The sequence below is a fragment of the Erinaceus europaeus genome, chromosome 3, assembly GCF_950295315.1.
Source record: "Erinaceus europaeus chromosome 3, mEriEur2.1, whole genome shotgun sequence".
NCBI lineage: Eukaryota > Metazoa > Chordata > Mammalia > Eulipotyphla > Erinaceidae > Erinaceus > Erinaceus europaeus.
Window position 1 is genome coordinate 13,304,244 of NC_080164.1, and position 14,281 is coordinate 13,318,524.

The following is a 14,281-nucleotide window of genomic DNA, read 5'->3' on the forward strand; positions in this document are numbered from 1 at the left end:
AGCAACTAGAAGGACAGAAATAGCTAAAGTTAGGGCAGAAATAAATAACATTGAAAATAAGAAAACCATGCAAAAGTAATGTTGGTTCTTCAAGAGTGAACAAAATTGGAAAACCTTTAGCCAGACTCACAAAACAAAAAAGGGAGAAGACCCAAATAAATCAGATCATAAATGAAAGAGGAGATATCACAACAGACACTGCAGAAGTTCAACATATCATGTGAGGCTTCTAAGACAACTAAATGCCACAAGCTAGAGAACCTGGAAGAAATAGAAGATTTCCTAGATACCTATAAACTTCCAAATTAAGTAAAGAGGTACTAGATAACATGAACAGATCCATCACAGCTAATGAAATAGAAACAGTTATCAAAAACCTTCCAAGAATAAAAGCCATGGACCATATGGTTTTACAAATGAATTCTATAATACCTTCAAAGAAGAACTAATACCTCTACTTCTAAAAGTCTTCCAAAAGAGTGAAGACACTGGAATATGCCCTTCTAGCTTCTATGAAGCCAACATCACTCTGTTACCAAAAGCAGACAAGGGACACAACCAAAAAAGAAAACTACAGACCATTATCTCTAATGAACATAGATGTGAAAATATTGAACAAAATTCTAGCCAATTGGATATAGCAGTATATTCAAAAGGTTGTTCATCATTACCAAGTGGGGTTTATCCCAGGCATGCAAGGTGGGTTTAATATACGTAAATCAATCAATGTGATCCACCACATCAACAAAAGCAGACCAAACACCACATGGTCATATCAATAGATGCAGAGAAAGCCTTTGACAAAATACAACATCTCTTCATGATCAAAACACTACAAAAAAAGGGAATATATGAAAAATTATATAGCAAACCTACAGCCAACATCATACTCAATGGTGAAAAACTGGAAGCATTTCCCCTCAGATCAGGTACAAGACAGGGCTGCCCACTATCACCATTACTATTCAACATAGTGTTGGAAGTTCTTGCCGTAGCAATCAGGCAGGAGCAAGGAATTAAAGGGATACAGATTGGAAGAGAAGAAGTCAAACTCTCCCTCTATTTGCAGATGACATGACAGTATACACAGAAAAAGCTAAGGAATCCAGAAAGAAGCTTTTGGTAATCATCAGGCAATTCAGTAAGGTGTTAGGCTACAAAATTAACATACAAAATTCAGTGTCATTCCTCTATGCAAGCACTAAGTTAGAAGAAGATGAAAACCAGAAATCAATTCCTTTTACTATAGCAGCAAAAACAATGAAATATCTAGGAATAAACCTAACCAAAGAAGTAAAAGACTTGTATACTGATAAGTATGAGTCACTACTCAAGGAAATAGAAAAAGACACAAAGAAGTGGAAAGACATTCCATGTTCATGGGCTGGAAGAATTAACATCATCAAAATGAATATACTACCCAGAGCCATATACAAATTTAATGCTGTCCCCATCAAGATCCCAACCACATTTTTTTTCTTTTTAAAAAATGTTTTATTTGTAAAAAGAAAACATTGACAAACCATAGGATAAGAGGGGTACAACTTTGCACAATTCTCACCACCAGACCTCCATATCCCATGGTCTTCCCTGATACCTTTCCTATTCTTTAACCCTCTGGGAGTATGGACCCACGGTCATTGTGGGATGCAGAAGGTTGAAGGTCTGGCTTTTGTAGTTGCTTCCCCGCTGAACTTGGGTGTTGACAGGTCGATCCATACTCCCAGCCTATCTCTCTCTTTCCCTAGTGGGGAAGGGCTCTGGGGAAGCGGAGCTCCAGGGCACATTGGTGGGGTTGTCTGTCCAGAGAATTCTGGTTGGCATCATGCTAGCATCTGGAACCTGGTGGCTGAAAATAGAGTTAACATACAAAGCCAAACAAATTTCCCAACCACATTTTTATGAGAATAGAACAAATGCTACAAATGTTTACCTGGAACCAGAAAACACCTAGAATTGCCAAAACTATCTTGAGAAGAAAGAACAGAACAGAAGACATCACATTACCAGATCTCAAATTGTATTATAGGTCCATTCTCATCAAAAATGCTTGGTACTGGAAAATGAATAGACACACTGACCAGGGGAATAGAATTGAGAGCCCAGAAGTAAGCCCATGCACCTATGGACATCTAATCGTTGACATAGGTGCCCAGACTATTAAATGGGGAAAGTAGAGTCTCTTCAACAAATAGTGTTGGAAAAAATGGGTTGAAACCTGCAGAAGAATGAAAATGAATATATTTCACCAAATACAAAAGTAACTTCAAGGTGGATCAAGGACTTGCATGTTAGACCAGAAACTATCAGATACTTAGAGGAAAATATTAGAAGAACTCCTTTCAGCATAAATTTTAAAAGATATCTTCAATGAAACAAATCCAATTACAAAGAAGACTAGGGCAAGTATAAACCGATGGGACTACATCAGATTTAAAAAGCTTCTGCACGGCGCCCTATTCAGGGTGTCCTGAGATTCCCAAACAGATACGTTGGGCCTAGACCTTGAATAAATCCCTCTCTCCATTGTTACTGGTCATTCCTAGTAAGAACAACACAATAGAACCCATTGTGGGCCCCCATAGGGCCTTGCCCTCAACTTGGATCAACAATGGGAGAAAATGTCCCAACCTCTCAAGGGAGGTTGAACAACATACTCTATGCTTCATCTGAATAAGATAGATCCTGATACTTGGGAAGCTTGGAACATTCCTACTTATGACCACAGAATGTGAGCTCAGATCTAGAGGGATACAAAGGTCACATAGGCTGCTAAGCTAAATATGGGCCCCAGATCATATCAAATCAATGGGGTTTAAATCAATAATATTTATGCACCTTTCCCATATTTGGGAGCTATTCTCTTCCCAGATTCAGCTATCTGGTCCTTCTGCCAGCCATGACACCACCTCTCCAGACAACAATTAGAATCTGCCTGCATATCAGATTTCAAGCTCAGGCAAAACAAAAACAAACAAACAAACAAAAAAAACCCCACTAATATAGCCACAGGCCCTTTGGAATATAACTAAAATATGCCTACTAGCTATCTACAAAATGGAGGACTCCCCCAACTATTCATCTGCACTATTCCAGCCTTTAGGCCCATGATTGGCCAACAAATTTTTGGCTTTGTATGTTAACTCTCTTTTCAACCACCAGGTTCCAGATGCTAGCATGATGCCAACCAGAATTCCCTGGGAAGACAACCCTACCAATGTGTCCTGGAGCACAGCTTCCCCAGAGCCCTTCCCCACTAGGGAAAGAGAAAAACAGGCTGGGAATATAGATTGACCAGTCAATGCCCATGTTCAGCAGGGAAGCAATTACAGAAGCCAGAGCTTCCACCTTCTGCACCCCACAATGACCTTGGGTCCATACTTCTGGAAGGGTAAAGAATAGGAAAGCTACCAGGGGAGGGGAAGGGATACATAGTTCTGGTGGTAGGAACTGTGTGATGTTGTACCACTCTTATCCTATGGTTTAGTCATTATTTCCTTTTTATAAATAAAAAATTAAATAAAAATAAATAAATAAAGTAAAAACATTAAAAGGCATAATGTAATGCAAAAAAAGCATCTGCACTGCAAAAGAAACCATCACCCAAACCAAGAGACCCCCCTCATAGAATGGGAGATCTTTGCATGCCATACATCAGACAAGAGGCTAATAACCAGAATATATAAAGAGCTTTCCAAACTCAACAACAAGAAAACAAATAACCCCATCCACAAATGGGGAGAGAACATGGACAGAATATTCACCTTTTGGATAGGAAGAGATCCAAAATGCTGAGAAACACATAAAAAAAATGATCCAAGTCTCTGATTGTCAGAGAAATGCAAATAAAGACAACAATGAGATACCACTTCACTCCTGTGAGAATGTCATACATCAGAAAAGACAGCAGCAGCAAATGCTGGAGAGGTTGTGGGGTCAAAGGAACCCTCCTACACTGCTGGTGGGAATGTCAGTTGGTTCAACCTCTGTGGAGAACAGTATGGAGGACTCTCAGCTAAAAATGGACCTACCCTATGATCATTACAGTTCTTCTACTGGGGATATATCCTAAGGAACCCAACATATCCATCCAAAAAGATCTGTGTACACATACATTCTTGGCAGCACAATTTGTAGTAGCCAAAACCTGGAAACAACCCACGTGTCCAACAACAGATGAGTGGCTGAGCAAGTTGTGGTATATATACACAATGGAATACTACTCAGCTATTAAAAATGGTGACTTCATAGTTTTCAGCTGATCTTGGATGGACCTTGAAAAAATCATGTTGGGGAGTCGGGCAGTGGCACAGCGGGTTATTGCACATGGCAGGAAGTTCAAGGACTGGCATAAGGATCCCAGTTTGAGTCCCCTGTTCCTCACCTGTAAGGGAGTCGCTTCACAGGCAGTGAAGCAGGTCTGCAGGTGTCTCTCTTTCTCTCCCTCTCTCTGTATTCCTCTCCTCTCTCCATTTCTTTCTGTCCTAACAATGATGACATCAATAATAATAACTACAACAATGACAAAAGAAAAAAATCCTGTTAAGTGAAATAAGTCAGAAACAGAAGGATGAATATGGGATGATCTCACTCTCAGGCAGAAGTTGAAAAACAAGGTGAGAAGAAAAAACACAAGTAGAACCTGAACTGGAATTGGTGTTTTGCACCAAAGTAAAAGACTCTGAGATGGGTGAGGAGAGTACAGGTCCAAAAAGGATGACAGAAAACCTAGTGGGGGTTGTATTGTTATATGGAAAACTAGGGGATGTTATGCATGTACAATCTATTATATATACTGTCAAATGTAAAACATTAATTCCCCAAAAAAGAAATTTAAAAAAAAGTAAGAAACATGCAGTAGCCAGGCTGAGGCCTGTGGCTGCGGCTTTGACTTGCACACAGGTAGGATTTGCTTCACCTGTGGTGATCGTCTCGGGAAGACCGCCCAAAGGTTTTACCTCCTGACAGCAAGCCGATGCTGGATGCTGCATATGCATTCAGAGTGAGGTGGGTCAGAAGCTGCCCCTGTGGTCCCAAGGCTTGGAGGGTCCTCGGAAGGAGCCTGGAGTTTCCTCACCCACCCCACCCTCCCTCCATGCAGGAAGCACTGTCCTTTGAGGCTGAGGGGCTCATACTGCAGAGGGATCACCCCCTGCCCGGAGATCCTCCTGAGTCTCCTGGAAAGCCCAGTTGACTTGTCTGGGGCCGGCAGTTCCAGCTCTACAGATCCACATGGTCCTTTCAGTGCTAAATGTATTTTCAATCCTTGCAGCAGCCTGTGTAATTATAACTAATGGGCATACACTAGTTAAGTGACCTGCTGTTGGAAGTCCCCATCTCCCAAAATGAGAATATCCATAAATTTGTGACAAAGATGCCAGGCTAGGTACCAAGGAGACCAAGGAGACCCGACAGACAGACCAAGGAGACCAAGGAGACAGACCCAAGGAGACAGACCAAGGAGACCAAGGAGACCAAGAAGACCAAGGTTCTGGCCCTGAGGCCTCTGACTGCTGCACAGATTTCACCCAGAAGCCATCCACCAGCCCCCGGACACCTGCGTGGTCAGATCAAACCTTTCTGGCAGTGGCGAGGGTGGACAGGATGGGTCATCCTGTTTGTGAGCTGCCATTTCTGAAAGCTCCCTGACAGTAGCAGAGCCCCCGCTCAGCCCCCTATGAGGATGTGATTGACCATGCACATTATTAATGAGCTTCAACGCAAAGTTATTCTGGCTGCATCTGGAGCTTAGAGGACTGGGGAGCACATCCTGGCAGGGTGAAGGGCCTTAAAATGCTATATATATATATATATAATCAAAACTCAAAGAGGAAATCAAAGAGTGGGGGGTGTTGGAGGGCTAAAACAAAAATGGACTGGAAAGAGTAAAAGAAGAAGAATGCTTCATGTACAATCACCTCTGCTTCTGTTCTGCACTGTGCCTCCCAGTCTCGGGGCCACTCTCCTGTCAGCAAGGCCATCCTGAATTGCTCTGTCTGATCAAGCCACTGGCAGAAACTCCACCGATCTCCCTGGATCTTGATGCACTGATCCTCCTGGACACTCCTGCCTAGCAGCCTGTTGGCCCTTCATTCGTTTAATTATTCACCAGAATAGGTGCAGAGCTCTTGCTGGGAAGCAAGTGTAGCAGATGTTCCTCCCTGTGCTGAGAAAGGGAAGCTCTCCTTGCAGGTAGTGTGTCTTTTTCCAGAGGCTGAGTTCTCAAGAGCAGGAAGTGCAGCAGGTAGCTGGCTGCACTGCCCAAGGTCCGGGCCCATCCTGGCCCAGTGGGGAAGGCCTGCTGGATGGTCAAATTGGACTCAGCGTGATGGAGAGCAGCCATGCTGGCCCATTCTCATTGACCTCTGATGGGATGTTGTCGATAACATCATAGTCCATCTTCCTGGGGGACAGCCAGGAGCAGACGACTAGTCCTTCAAGAGGCTGGTTCTTGGGTAGAAACCTTGCTGTTTCCTGGAGGATGACAGAACCCCTGACTCTTGTAAACCCTGCATGGCACCTGGGCCCCACCTATCTGGGGACTCTGGACACCCAAATAATAGAGGTGGTGATGGTGAGGAGACTAGCTCTCGATGGCCAAAGACAGATGGTTTGTTTGTAGCGAGAAACAGACATTTGTTCAGTGGAAAACTTGGGGCCACAAAAGACTGATGAATGGGGAACTCTGTGGGCAGATGAAAAGGATATCGAAGTAGAAACTTGGGAGAAAGATACTGGAGATTGAACAGTAGGGAGATTAATCAGTGCTGACCTCTATAGAACTGATAGCTATCTCAACCCAAATTCGGGGAGCGGCTGCAGAGATCCTGTTCACAGTGGTTCCTGATACAGCACAGTCGTGTTCCAGCCCAGCTCTGCTGCAAACCGAACAGCATCACCTTTGCCACTCAGTGGTCACTCACTTTGTCACAGGCTTCCGTACAGTGAAAGTGTAAGCTCTTGGCAGGCACTGGGAAAGTGACCTGGGATGAAAGTCTCCTGGCTACAGACACACAAAATTGAGGAAAGCCTGTCCTTGTTTGTTTGTTTGCTTGCTTTCCCTTTTGTTACCCTTGTTGTTTTTCATTGTTGTTGTAGTTATCATTGTTATTGTTACTGATGTCGTCATCATTGTTAGATAGGACAGAGAGAAATGGAGAGAGGAGGGGAAGACAGAGACAGGGAGAGAAAGACACCTGCAGACCTGCTTCACCGCTTGTGAAACGACTCCCCTGCAGGTGGGGAGCCAGGGACTGTAACCAGGATCCTTACACCGGTCCTTGCACTTTGCACCAGGTGCACTTAATCCGCTGCACTACTTTCCGACTCCCTGTCCTTGTTTTTTAAAGGTTCTTAAGCCATGCTGTTAATACTCCATCTGCTGAAGGATTTCACACTTTGTACATATGAAATCAAGTTTCCTTGATCCAAATATTTTTCAGAAGTTTCTGTGATGCTTCAGTTACTCTTACAGCTGCAGTGAGTCTACCGCAGCTCGTTCTGGACTAGCAAGAGCTTAACCTGGGATCACCAGGTGCTCTGTCAGCAGAGCCCTGGGTCCCTGCGGGTCTGGCTCCACCTGAGTGCCTGGGGCTCCTCCTGGCAGAACACTGGCCCCTTCCTCATGGAGGAATGAATGAAAAGCCCAGAGGTAGCCCACCATGTCTGCCACCCTTCCAAGAGCCAGGCTGAGCTGTGAGATTCTGGATGGAGCAACATACTGTTCTCTGTAAACTCCCTGCTGTGTCCACATGTCCACAGCTGGCCACTCCTGCACTTGGGGGTGGGGTGGGGGGTTGGGAGGGAAGATGGCAGCTGGCCATGTCATTCCTATTGCAAGATGTGACCAGACATCAGCTTTCTGCCCAAGGGAGCACTGGCTAGGAGGCATTGGGCCTCCACCCACATTCCTTCCTCAGTCACTGCAAAAGTCCTGGAGAGCTATTTCTTTCCATGAGAAGACACCCTATCCAAACCCCAAGAGGCAGACAAGGACATTCTCCAATGGAACACTTTGGCAAGCACAGCACTACATCAGTTAAGTGCATCAGAGTGAGAGCCGACGTCTCATTCTGTACATCTGTTTTGAGTCAGGATCTCCTAGCTACGTGTGGCAAACATCAACAACTCTGTAACGTTTTGCTCTGGATTGTCACATCCAGCTAAAAGCACCTATCTCCCCCTCCATTTTTGGAAAAGTCTCCACGTGCCACGTGTACTCAGCGGGCTGCTGTGTGTGTGTGGGGGGGGGGGGCGCTGTGCCTGCCTGCAGGAAGGGAGCTCATGAGGCTTCATCTTAAAAGCGCACACAGAATCTGTCAACTTGTTCTCTTCTTTCCTGGAAAGGTTGCAGTCTGGGTTAAATAACAAGTGATTACAAAGTGCCTTTCTCATTGAAATGAGAATTAACATTAATGCAATTATATGTTGATGGCTTCAACTTGCTGCTGAAATGGATCAACTTTTAAACTCTATCACTTAACAAAAAAAAAAAAAAAAAGAAACGATTTATCCTACAGAGACTTCCACAGCATGTCAAGAGGCAGAAATGTGCAAAGGACTCTGTTGGGTATCATTTTTGCAAGACTGTTCTAAGAATTAGAGTGGAGGGGTAAATCACACCACTCTCCCAGTCGAAAATGTTTATTCCCATAAAAGGTAACCGTTGATTTATTTTTTACGCAACACTACAAATGTGTTCTTGAAGTCACTGAATTCCTCAGCTACCTCACCTCAAATCACTGCTTTATGGAGCTTTTAAAGCCTTCAAAATTCAGCACTGGAGCTAATATAGGGCCATTCCCCCAAGCCACAGGACTGTAAATGGAGTGCTAAGGGGAAGTAATTCTTTCAGAACAGTGGAAAGCAGAACCATATTTCTTTGCACCCACATGGCATGATTTGGGGGCAGCACGGCAGCATAAGACTCTTCATCCAGACACCCCTGTCTCCCCACTTATCTGAGTCCCACAGAATCTTCCCCTTTGAATCTTTTTGTCAACTTCATTGTCAAAACAAAAAGGCCACTTCCACCAAAATATGCCAGGTTTAGAGAGGACTTGGAGGTCATTGGGTCAGCCCAGCCCTGGCTCAGTGAGGGACACGCAGGCCCAAAGACTCAGCCTAAGTCGGGTGCTAAGCTGTGGACAGAATTTATACGCAGGCCAAGGTCACTAGAGTCCCCACTGATAACTGATAACTGACTCTGCATCCTGAGATAACACACACACACACACACACACAGACACACACACAGGTACGTGAAATGTCTAACCAGACCTATAACCTAGAATGGGACCTTCTTTAGAGACTACGTATTCACAGAGAAGGTCAGCAGGGTACGACCAATGCCTGCTGCACTTGTAAAAAAAAAGGTGTGGCGGGGATGGGTCTTGGACACTGAGATGGATGAGACGCAGCAGAGAAGATGTCAAGAAGCCAAGGGGAAACACCTGGACGCACTGCTCCTGCACAGCACTCAGGAGGCCCAGAGCTGCCTGACAGCCCCATCTATAGCACTTTGTAGGGCGGCCTTAGCACACTGATGTTCCAAATACCTGCCCTTGGGGGATAAGAATCTCTGCATAAATGTCCACATAGATGTGAGATGTTAGTTAGTTAATGTTCATCAGCAAACGTTAATTTGCTTTAAAAATGCTCCAAGTCACTGATTGTCATAGAAATGCACATTAAGACTACAATGAGATACCACTTCACTCTTGTAAAAATGTCACACATCAGAAAAGGTAACTGCAACAAATGCTAGAAAGGTTGTGGGGACAAAGGAACCCTCCTGCACTGCTGGTGGGACTGTCAGTTGGTCCAACTCCTGTGCAGAGCGGTCTGGGGAATTCTCAGAAGGCGAGAAGTGGACCTATCCTATGACCCTGCATTACTCTCCTGGGGATATATCCCAAGGAACCCAACATATCCATCCAAAAAGATTTGTGTACACATATGTTCATAGCAGCACAATTTGTAATAGCCAAAACCTGGAAGCAACCCAGATGTCCAATAATAGATGAGTGTCTGAGAAAGTTGTGGAATGTGTATACAATTGAATACTACTCAGCTTTTAAGAATGATAAATCCACCATCTTCACGCCATCTTGGATGGAGCTCAAAGGAATTCTGTCAATTGAAAGTGAGATAAGCCAGAAATAGAAGGAGGAATATGTCTCCCCTCATGGACATAATTTTAGAAACAAGGACAGAAAGGAAGAAACACAAAGTAAAACTTGGACTGGTTTGGTATATTGCAGCAAAGGGAAGGACCCCGGGGAAGGAGGGGAGGGAGAGGGGTGGCAGGAGTGAGTTTTCAGGCCCTGGTCCATGATGATGGATCTAACTTGGGTGTGAGTGTTGTGTGGACGGTGTATGTTGGTGAGATGAGAAATTATATCCATATGCCAATAACTGTATTTTAAACCATTAACCTCCCACTAAAATGGAAAGGGGGAGCTCGGGTGGTGGCACACCCAAATTAAGTGCACATATTACTAAGCTGGGTTTAGGTCCCTCCCTCCCCATCTACAGGGGGTCTGCTTCAGGAGTGGTGAATCAGGTCTGCACTTGTTTATCTTTCTCTCTTCCTCTCGATCTCTCCCTCCTCTCTCAATTTCTCTCTGTTCTGTCAAATAAAAATAGAAAGGGAAAAATGGCAGCTGGGAGCAGTCAATTCATGGTGTAGCCACAGAGCCCAGCAATAACCCTGGAGGGAAAAAAAAAAAAAAGGAAATAAAAGAGGTCACAATTTTCCAGGCATTGTGAGGTAGCTCATCCAGTAGAGAACATGCCTTACCATGTGTGAGACCCCTGTAGGTTCAAGCCCTGGCACCACAAGAAAACACATGGTCAATGGTAGTGGAGAAGTTTTGGGTGTAGTAGAGCAGTGCTGATCTCGCTCTTCTCTATCAACCAATCAACAACAAGAACGAAAAATCTGGGCCTGAGAGGTTGCGCAGAGGTGCCATGATCTGCATGGCCCTGAACTTCATTCTTTGGTCCATCTTTTTAGAAATGTTAGTTCTTAGAAGATTGCGACCTTGGTGAGAACCCAAGGGCAAGCCAGCAGACCTAGCCAGCAGAGTAACAACAGTATGTTAGAAATGAGACCACTTCCACACAGAGAGGGAGCAAACACAAGCAGCACAACCAATTCCTATTGGCCGCAATGACTTCAAAACTCTTGAGTTCCATCTTGGTGCCTGAGCTCAGACAAGAGGCAGTGAGCTTCCCATCACAGAAAGCAACCCTTCAGCTTCATTACTTGGGTGAGACCTTTCCTTTCATAGCATCCTCTAATTCCATCCCAGGTGGATCACTTTCTAGCAATGTCCCAAAACCTAGATATACACCAGGTTCTGTGAGAGAGAGCATATGTTCACACGTATCCGTAAACAAGTGCAAAATATATTACCCAAAAGCAGAAGTACACTAGAGTATGCAATGAGTACCCCCTAATACTTCCTCTGCACTATTCCATCCTTTGGGTCCATGATTGCTCAACAATTTGTTTGGCTTCGTATGTTAACTCTCTTTTCAGTCACCAGGTTCCAGATACCATCAGGATGCCGGCCAGGCTTCCCTGGACTGAAGACCCCACCAATGTGTCCTATAGCTCAGCTTCCCCAGAGACCCACCCTACTAGGGAAAGAGAGAGGCAGACTGGGAGTATGGATCGACCAGTCAACACCCATGTCTAGCGGGGAAGCAATTACAGAAGCCAGACCTTCCACCTTCTGCATCCCACAATGACCCTGGGTCCATACTCCCAGAGGGATAGAGAATGGGAAAGCTATCAGGGGAGGGGATGGGATATGGAGATTGGGTGGTGGGAATTGTGTGGAATTTTACCCCTCCTACCCTATGATTTTGTTAATTTATCCTTTCTTAAATAAAAAATAAATTTTAAAAAAAGAAAGCATCCAAGCAGAAGCTGGCTATACATCCTAAGGAATCCCTTCCCTGGAAGGAGGGGAGCTGGCAAGTGTGCCCTTTGGCCCCGCCAGCCTTGGGCTTCCCAGAGCTCATGATCATGGCATAATCACTGCCAGTTTGAGTAGTCGGGAAGATTTCAAAGAGGAAAGAAGAAGACAAGGATGGGAGTTGGAGTGGATAGAGATGGCAAGGAAGTTAATGACACCAGTGGGAGGGTTCAGGTGACAGGAGAAGTTAGGAGAAAGAGGGAGGACTGTGCTGAGCAGATTTCGAGCTCTGGGAGTCTCTCGGTCTCCTCCCTCCCTGTGAGTGGGGATCCTGAGTTTCCATCCTTTGTGCAGTCTGACTGGATTGAGGTGAGTCCCTTCCGCTTCAAAAGTCACATGGCATTAAGGATGGATGTCAAGCCAGTGCTCGGAGCCCTTAAATTAGCATTATTTTCCCAGACTGAAGCTCAACACAGATACATACATAATGCTTCTGCCACGCTCTGAGTTAAATTCTGCTGGAGCCAGGCTGCCCACGTATCTGGCATTAGCCTTAATGAGAGCTCACGCGGTGGAGAGGGAGCCCGCCCGCCCGCGTTGTTCCCAGAACAGCTCCCGTATTCATGCAGAGCCAGAACCGCCCAGGTTTGAAGGACTCCACCCTGCAGGCAGCAGACGTGGGTTTCAGAGGTGGCAGCTACAGAACAGAGAACTTGCTCATTTCCAAGCTAAGTCGTTCTTTGCTCCCGCCCCGACAGGTTGCTGTGCAGAGTCTCTGCTTGGTGTGTGACATTTCTCAGCCCACTTCATAAGAGGGAAGGCAGCTTCCTAGTCCCCACCCCCGGGCCCCCAAGGATTTCGCTGGGTCAGTGGGAGGAGAGAATCACTCTGACACTGGGCACAGAGTCCCTGGGAAGGTTTCTGGTGGCCAGTCACTGCTTGGGGGTAGGGGCTGCATCCTTCACTGGGAGGGAGAGCTGAGGGCCCAGGAGGTGCCACCTCTACCTCCAGGGGTGCTCTCCAGGCTGCTGGGGTGAAGGGAGTCTCAGGAAGGGAGGTTCCCATTTCACTTCCACCTCATTATATCTTCCACTTCCTAGAAAACCTGGACTCCAACCAGCATGTCACCCTCCGTCAGTTTCTGAGCTGCATCTGTTTGTTTCTGCCACAGGCAATGGGAATCTGTTAAGGGGGAAAGATGAGAAAAGCCGCTGGGAGAGCATCTTCCCATCCCCCTCTAATATTTGTACTTATTTTGTGATTAGATATATATACAGAGAGAAAGTGAGAGGAAAGGGGGATAGAGGAGAGAGACAGAGAGACACCTGTAGAGCTGCTTCACCACTTGTGAAGCTTTCCTCCTGCAGGAGGGCCAGAGGCTTGAACCTGGGTCCTCGTGCACTGTAATGTGTACGCTTAACCAGGGGCACCACCACCTGGCCCCTTCCATCTCCTTAGGAGCACTGCTGAGTCATGCCAAGCAGGGGCTACCAGAAAGACCACCCACCCCTTTGCTGTGCAAAGGGGTTCCAGGCATAGGCCTGCTTCTCCTGCAGCCAGGAGGCTCAGGGCTCTCCTTTAGCTCTGGCTCAGGAAGCTATTCTTTCATCCATGTCTGTTGTAGATTTCTCATCCCGTTACCATTTCTCCCCTCCCCCAATCAAATGACATGTTATTGTTGGATGTCATTTAATAAATTCATTGTGACTATATATCACTTATTAGCAACTATATATCACTTATTAGCAACAGACAAGACCTTGCTGAAAATAACTGGCTGTAAATAACAAGCATCATCATAAATGTGCTTGTGGTCGAGGCCAGGAAGCTAGCACTGTGGTAGTGCACAGACTTGTGTGCAATACATCCCAGGTTCAATTCCTCCCACCACCAATAGGAAAAGAAAAGTATTTAAGATTAAACATGCAGATGTGGACTCAAACTTCAAAGGTGAAGGAAGAACCTTTTCAGTGAATAAATATACCACATTTTTCAATGAAAAGTGAGCATCTAGTTGTGGATTTTATTTTTCATATGGGAAGACGGGTGCAAGAAGGGGCATGGAGCCTGCCCAAGGTCAGGCCACTGGTCAGGGACAAAGAGCCAGACAGGACACCACGGGGGTGGTGGTGATGGTGGCAACTCTGTAGTGTTGCACAGCTATGCCAGTCCCATCAAGACTTAGAAAGGGGAGTGACTTTCCCTCTTCAATTCTGTTTGCTTTTCCTGAAGTCAAGTCCTTGCTTAGACTGGCATCTTGGTTGCTTTTGAGAGTTAATTGGTTGAGGAGGAAAAGGCATCTTCAGACAGACTGTGTCCTTCGCAAAGGAGCCATGGCCTCAGCATTTTCCCAG

General features: G+C 45.5%; 1 long non-coding RNA gene across 1 annotated transcript in view; it reads right to left on the reverse strand.

Moving 5' to 3' along the window:
* Window positions 1-12,660, reverse strand: part of LOC132537634 (uncharacterized) — a 35,218-nt gene extending 22,558 nt beyond the window's left edge. Inside the window, exon 1 of the long non-coding RNA XR_009549096.1 lies at window positions 12,412-12,660. This is a non-coding gene — a long non-coding RNA (uncharacterized LOC132537634). The remainder of the gene's footprint in view (window positions 1-12,411) is intronic.
* Window positions 12,661-14,281: the final 1,621 nt, after the last annotated feature.